The sequence below is a fragment of the Colobus angolensis genome, unplaced genomic scaffold (assembly GCF_000951035.1).
Source record: "Colobus angolensis palliatus isolate OR3802 unplaced genomic scaffold, Cang.pa_1.0 Scaffold263, whole genome shotgun sequence".
Taxonomy (NCBI): Eukaryota; Metazoa; Chordata; class Mammalia; order Primates; family Cercopithecidae; genus Colobus; species Colobus angolensis.
The window spans coordinates 1,218,784-1,226,010 of record NW_012115855.1 but is presented as its reverse complement, the minus strand read 5'-3'; positions in this window follow the sequence as shown (position 1 = coordinate 1,226,010).

Genomic DNA, 7,227 nt, shown 5'->3' with positions numbered 1-7,227 from the left:
TAGAACTTAAAGTATAATAAAAAAATAAATTAATTAAAAAAAATAAAGAAAGAAAAAAAAAAAAAAGAAAATGTGAATAAGAAGACTGTATGGCCAGCACGAGTCTGTCTGATTCCAAACCCTATTGTCTTTCCAGTCACACTGTGCTGAGTCCTGAAAGTTCCAATTGTTCTAAGTTCCTTAGATACCTACATCAAGGGTGGAGCAGGGGTGGAGAGGAGAGGGCAGAGTAGACACCATGTCTCAGGGAACCTTGGATCAGGCCAGAGCCCCAGGGGCTGGTTGCTACAGAAGAAATTTCCCTGGAATCTGCTAGTGACCCAGACTAGGGTCTCTGATGATTACATAACAGCCATAGCTCCCCCAGACAGCTGGTATCCACAATGGCAGAAACAGGGGATCCCTTAGCTAGCTTAGATATTCTAGAAGAGCTAGGAGAAATCATACCTAGGTCTACACTATGGTTAGGCAGAAAAGGTTCAAAATGCCGACTTGCCTTGCTCCTGGCAAGAGTCACATCAGCTCCTGGTGGTGGTCACTTACCTTGCGCTCATCAAAAACTATAATCAGTGCTTCTATATCTCTCTCATTAAAAAATGACTTAGATTTCATAATCATTTCGTAATCACACAGGGGGCAGTACACAGACCCTCACTGCCCCAATGACATTTGCAAAAGGCACTGGGGCAGAAAGGGTCTGTGTACTGCTCCCCAAATTGATCCCCATCAAGCAAAGATTTCCACAGGGGCCCTTGTGTTCTATCTCTAGAAGGAGAGGTAGCAACCTGCTGATCCTGTGGGCTCAGGTCTCCTTACCCATCCCTCACCCCTCACCAGCATTAGGAGACCCCATACCCCTTTCTGGTCATCACTTTTTGTTCTATGGATTGGGGCAGTGCCACTCATCCACAGAAGAGGACTTCCATGTCTATAGCGGTCTTCACCATTTCCCAGCAAATGGCCACAAGATACCCAGTTCTTTCATGTCCTCCCAGGTAGACATCCTGCATGTCTACCCCAGGTCTCACAGTTCTCTTGGGACTGCTTGGCCCGAAAGGGAAATAAGCAGATGGCTTGTCTATACCATACCTGTTTACAAAAGTTATTTCATGTGGGGAACTGAAGAAAAAAGATGGAACAGGAAGGCAGATTCTATGTATCGAGCCTCTGGAAATGGGAATCAATGAAACTTAAGTTCTCTCAGAAAGTGTGGGGTGCATTGTACAACTTAACTTTAGGGAGCATGGTCCAATACAGTGCTTCCCATCCTCTCTATTGTCATGGTGCACGGGGAACATGATCGTATTTGAACCACACACTGGGGGACAAGGTAAATAAGCAGGGCCACTCACAGCCAGAAACAATAGGCCAGGAAGCTCTGGAAATCCCAGACCCCACCAGGCCATACTGAGAACAAGGAACTCAAGTCTGGGCACACCATTGGGAGCCTGTAGTCCAGGCAATAGAAGGGTTGATGAAAATCCAAAGAAGCTCAATCCTGTTGTCACTGATGTGTGTATTTTTCCCCTGGGCAGCTCAGGAACCAACACAGCTACTTGGTGTCTGGAGCAGCTTTCTAAAACCTTCCCTCTCTGAGCCTTGACTTCTCCTCAGTCTAAAAATCACTCAGCAGCTCTGAACTCCTGATGATCAAGGGTTATTCTGATCATACACGATCAATTCTGTTTCTCTCATATAGACAAAAAGTCAACAGTCCCCTAAGGAAAGGAAGGAAGAGAATTTGTATGATTCACACCATTACTGGGCAGTTTGTACTTTATCTCTTCCTTCCATAAAGCCTGTGGCAAAAAAACTGTTGTATTTTGATTGGTGACACCCCACAAAAGTCTCAAGACACAGCTGCTATTTTGTTTTTAATAGCTCCCACCTTATTGCATCTTACTGCTAATGTAAAATGTCAATCAGTACATTTTTAAGTGGGCATTTTTAAAATAGTTTATTGCACCTTCAATTAAATTTATGACCTAACTAGCTGTTGCAAAGATGTATGAAAGTCATGATTGGAGTTCACAGAATTATGCTAAAAATAACCTAACAAAAGGAAGAAGTGACTTAAGTTCATGTATATGTTTATCAAATTTAATTTAATGAGTAGCTTTGAAATGACCCAGCAATCCCACTCCTAGGTTTATGTACCCGAAAGCAATTTGTGCATAGATCCGCCAAAAGACATGTACGAGAATGTTCATAGCAGCTTTATGCAAAATAGTCCCAAATTGGAAATAGCCCACATGTCTGTCAACAAAAGAATGAATAAATAGCTCATGCTAGATCCACATAATAAGATAATATTTGGCAATAAAGGCAACACACTTCTAATACAACACGGATGAGTCTCACAATAGAAGACTAGAAGCCAGTCATAAAATAATACGTCTTTTATTATTTCACTTATATGAAGGTCAGGAGCACATGTCTGGAGTGGTTGCTTCCAGGTGGAGAGGCAGGGATTGACTGGAAAGAGTATGAGGAACTTTCTGGAGTGCTGAACTTCTGATGCCTTGATCCAGATGGTGGTTACAAATATGTACACATGTTTAAACAGTGAGTAACACACTTTAGATTGGTGTAGTTTATGTACTTGTATATCACAATAAAAATTTAATAAAAAAATTAAAATTAAAATATATTTGACATACATTGAGCGTCTGGGAAAATTTCCCTAGTCACTTAATTATCCTTTATGGTTTAAAAAACAAAAATTAGAAGTTGAATTAGGCAAGGCCAGGACCCTTTGGAAGAGAAACAGGGATTAAACATCACATCAGGGACAGGTGGAAAAACCGTTCAGCAAAATTCGTAGAACTTCCTCTGCTGACCTGGCCCATCCTGAAGTCTCTCAACATGGGGCTTATTCTACCCTTTTTGCCTCCATCTCTCATTTTCCTGATTTCTTAATTATGTCTCTCCAAATTTACACGTTGAGGTCCTTACTCTCAGTGCCTCAGAATGTGACAGTATTTGGAGACAGGGTCTCAAAGAGGTAACTAAGTTAAAGTGAGGTCATTTGGGTGAGCCCTAATTCAATCTAACTGATGTCCTTATAAAAACAGATCAGGCCCCAGGGGAAGGACCACATAAACATGCAGGAAGAAGATGACCATCTACAAGGCAAGGTGAGAGGCATCCGAAGAAACGAATCCTGCTGAGACTTTAATCTTGAACTTCTAGCCTCCAGAACTGTGAGAAAATAAATTTCTGCTATTTAAGCCACCCAGTCCGTGGTACTTTGTTATGGCAACCCTAACAAATTAATACAAGGCCTTTCTCCTGGTTGAGACCACTCACATTCCAACTCTGGCTTCTGCGTGGTATGGCTGCTTCACCTAAGTAGCCTTAACTTTATCTTTAATCTGTGTACAGACCTCAGTTCCCGAAGATATTTGGCACTCTGGACGCAAAACATACTCCAAGAACAAACCACTTTAGACAAATACAGGAAGCCAGAAAGTTTTACTTTCTGGAAAAAGAAGGGTAGGGGGTGAAGTCTAACAAACTCACAGTAATCCAAGCAACTTCCCAGCCTCATTCACGTAAAACCTCTCCCAAAAAGAAGTAATTATTTGGCCTAATGTGGGGTCTCTTTTTAAGAAAAAGAAAGAATTGGACAATCAATCAGAAGAGATCTAGAGCATCATGTGTCTTTCTATGTTAACAGCGTTTGTCAAACCATGAAAGGCTGACTTCTACTTCCCAGAGCATGGGGTAGACATGCTGTCCCCTATTCCTTCTGCTAAGTACTTCTAAAAAGCCCTGAACATTCTGTATAAAACAAATACCAGGAAACCCTGAAAGGTAGAAATAATAGGCCAAATCAGCTGGAGAACTTGGGACCCAAAGAATGACACGGTGGTGAGTTCCCTGGGTTTTCTTCTTACCTCATAAATCCCAGACTTGGAGCTGAAGAAGCTGGCAACTGGGAATGCCAATGGGCACAGACAAAAGAAAGTCTCAATCAAAGCCTACTTTCTCTAGCCAAAGGGCCAGGAAAGGGCATCCAAGTAGGACTGGTTATTTTAAACAAAAACCACTTGCCTACAAACACCACAGAAAAAACTATGGCTCACTCACACCAGAAAAGGCCAGCGGGGGAGCCTAGACTTTCATCTTTACAAACTGCAACAAGATACCCCAGCTCCACTCTCCACCCCCAACTCAAGCCAGGGTGATGTCAGACAAAGATGAAAAGGGGCCAGGACTTCATCCTATAGGATAATAGCAACACCACCCATCAACAGCAGAATGCACATTCTTTACATGCGCCTATAGAACATATACCAAGATAGAATATACCCTGGGTCATAAACACACACACAGCTGCCCAATAAATTTAAAACAGTTGAAATCATACAGAGTATGTCCTCTGATCACAAAAGAATCAAACTACAAATCAATAACAGAAAGATAAGAAAATCTCCAGAGACTTGGAAACTAAAGAAGAGTGAACTATTATGTCTTCTTCATGCATTGACCTTTTGATCATTATATAATGTCTTTATCTGTCTCTGGTAATTTTCTTTGCTTGAAAATCCACTTTATCTTTCTCTTTTTATTGCCAACTTGCCTATATCTTTATATTTAAAGCAAGTTTCTTGTACATAGGATAGATTTGGGTGATTTTTTTTAAAATCCACTTTGCCAATCTCCGCCATTTGATTGGTATATTCATACCATTTACAAGCATCAAACACTTTCCACCTAAGATTAGGGACAAGGCAAGAATGTCCACATGCACTACTCTAATTCAACGTAGTACTGCAAGTGCTAGCCAGAGCAATAAGACAAGAAAAAGAAAAAAAAATGAAAGGCATACAGATTGGAAAAAAAGAAACAAAACTGTTCCTATTTACAGATGGTAAGACTGTCTACATACGAAATCCCAAGAACATACAAAAAAACTTCTAGAGTAAATGAGTTCAACAAGTTCACAAGACACAAAATAAACATACAAAAACTAATTATATTTCTATATATTAGAAGTGAACACATAGGGACTAAAAGTAAAAATATAATGTAAATTAAAACTACCATAAGATATCACTTCACACCTGTTAGGATGACCATTATCAAAAAGGAAAGTGATAACAAATGTTGGTGAGGGTATGGAGAAAAGAGAACCCTTGTCCACAGTTTGTGGACATAACACTACAGACATACTTCATTTTGTAATGTTTTGCAGATTCTACTTTTTTTCTTTTTTACAAATTGAATGTTTGTGGCAACTCTGTGTCAAGCAAGTCTATCAACACAATTTTTCCAAAGCATGTACTGACTTGCTGTCTCTGTGTCCCATTTTGGCAATTCTCACAATATTTTCAAACTTTTTTGTTATTATTATACCTGTTATGGTGATCTCATCAAGGATCTTTCATGTAGGCATGGTAATTGCTTTAGGGTGCCATAAATCATGCCCATACAAGATGACAAATTTAATCAACAAATGTGCACGTTCTGACTGCTCCACCAACTGGCTGTTTCTCCATCTCTCTCCTTCAAGCCTCCATATGCCCTGAGATACAACATATTGAAATTAGTTAATAACCCCACAATGGCCTCTAAGTGTTCAAGTGAAAGGAAGAGTCTCTCATCTTTCACTTTAAATCAGAAGCTAGAAATGATTAAGCTTAGTGAGGAAGCATATTGAAAGCAAAAACAGACCAAAAGCTAGGCCTCTTGCACTAAACAGTTAACCAAATTGTTAATGCAAGGGAAGATTTCTTGAAGGAAATTTAAAAGTGGTACTCAGTGAATACACAAATGATAAAAAAGCAAAAAGGCCTCATTGTTGATATGGAAAAAGTGCTAGTGGTCTGGATAGAAGATCAAACCAACCACAACATTCTCTTAAGCCAAAGCCTTATGCAGAACAAGGCCCTAACTCTCTTCAATTCTGTGAAGGCTGAGAAAGATGAGAAAGTTGTAGAAGAAAAGTCAGAAGCTATCTGAGGTTGGCTTATGAAGTTGAAAGAAAGAAACCATCTCTATAACATAAAAATACAGTGTGAAACTGCAAGCGCTAACATAGAAGTTGTACCAAGATATCTAGAAGATCTAGCTAAGATGATTGATGAACATGGCTACACAAAACAACAGGTTTTCAATGTAGACAAAACAACATTAAGTTGGAAAAAGATGCCTTCTAGGACTTTCATTTCTAAAGGAGAGAAGTCAATGCCTGGCTTTAAAGCTTCAAAGGACAGGCTGACTTTCTTGTTAGGGGCTAATGCAGCTGGTGACTTTAAGTTGAGGCCAATGCTCATTGATCATTCTGAAAATCCTAAGGCCCTTAAGAATTATGCTAAATCTACTCTCCCTGTGCTCTATAAGTGGTAAAACAAAACCTGGGTGACAGCACTTCTGTTTATAACATGGTTTGCTGAGTATTTCAAGCCCACTGTTGAGATCTACTGCCCAGATAAAAAAGATTCCTTCCAAAAGATTACTGCTCACAGACAATGCACTTGGTCATGAAGACCTCTGATGGAGATGTACAAGGAGATGAATGCCTGCTAACACAAGATCCATTCTGCAGTCCATGGATCAAGGAGTAATTTAGCTTTTCAAGTTCTATTATTTAAGCAATACATTTTATAACACTATAGCTGCCATAGATAGTTATTCCTCTGATGGATCCGGGCAAAGTAAATTGTAAGTCTTCTGGAAAGGATTTGCCATTCTAGATGGCATTGAGAACATTCATGATTGAAGGGAGGAGGTCAAAATATCAACATTCACAGGAGTTTGGAAGAAGTTGATTCCAACCCTCATGGATGTCTTTGAAGGGTCCAAGACTTCATTTGAGGAAGTAACTGCGGATGTGGTGAAAATAGCAAGAGAACTAGAATTAAAAGTGGACCCTGAAGATGAGACTGAATTGCTGAAATCTCATGATAAACAATGAATTGATGAGGAGTTGCTTTTTAAGCAGGAGCAACTAAAATGGTTTCTTTAGATGGAACCTACTCCTGCCGAAGATGCTGTGAACATTGTTGAAATGACAACAAAGGATTTAGAATGATAATGCAGCAGCAAGATTTGAGAGCATTGACTCCAATTATGGAACAAATTCTACTATAGGCAAAAATCCTATCAAACAGCATTGCGCACTACAGAGAAATCCTTCATGAAAGGAAGAGTCTATTGATGCGGCAAACTTCATTGTTGCTGTATTTTTAGAAATTGCCATAGCCACCCCAACTTTCAGCA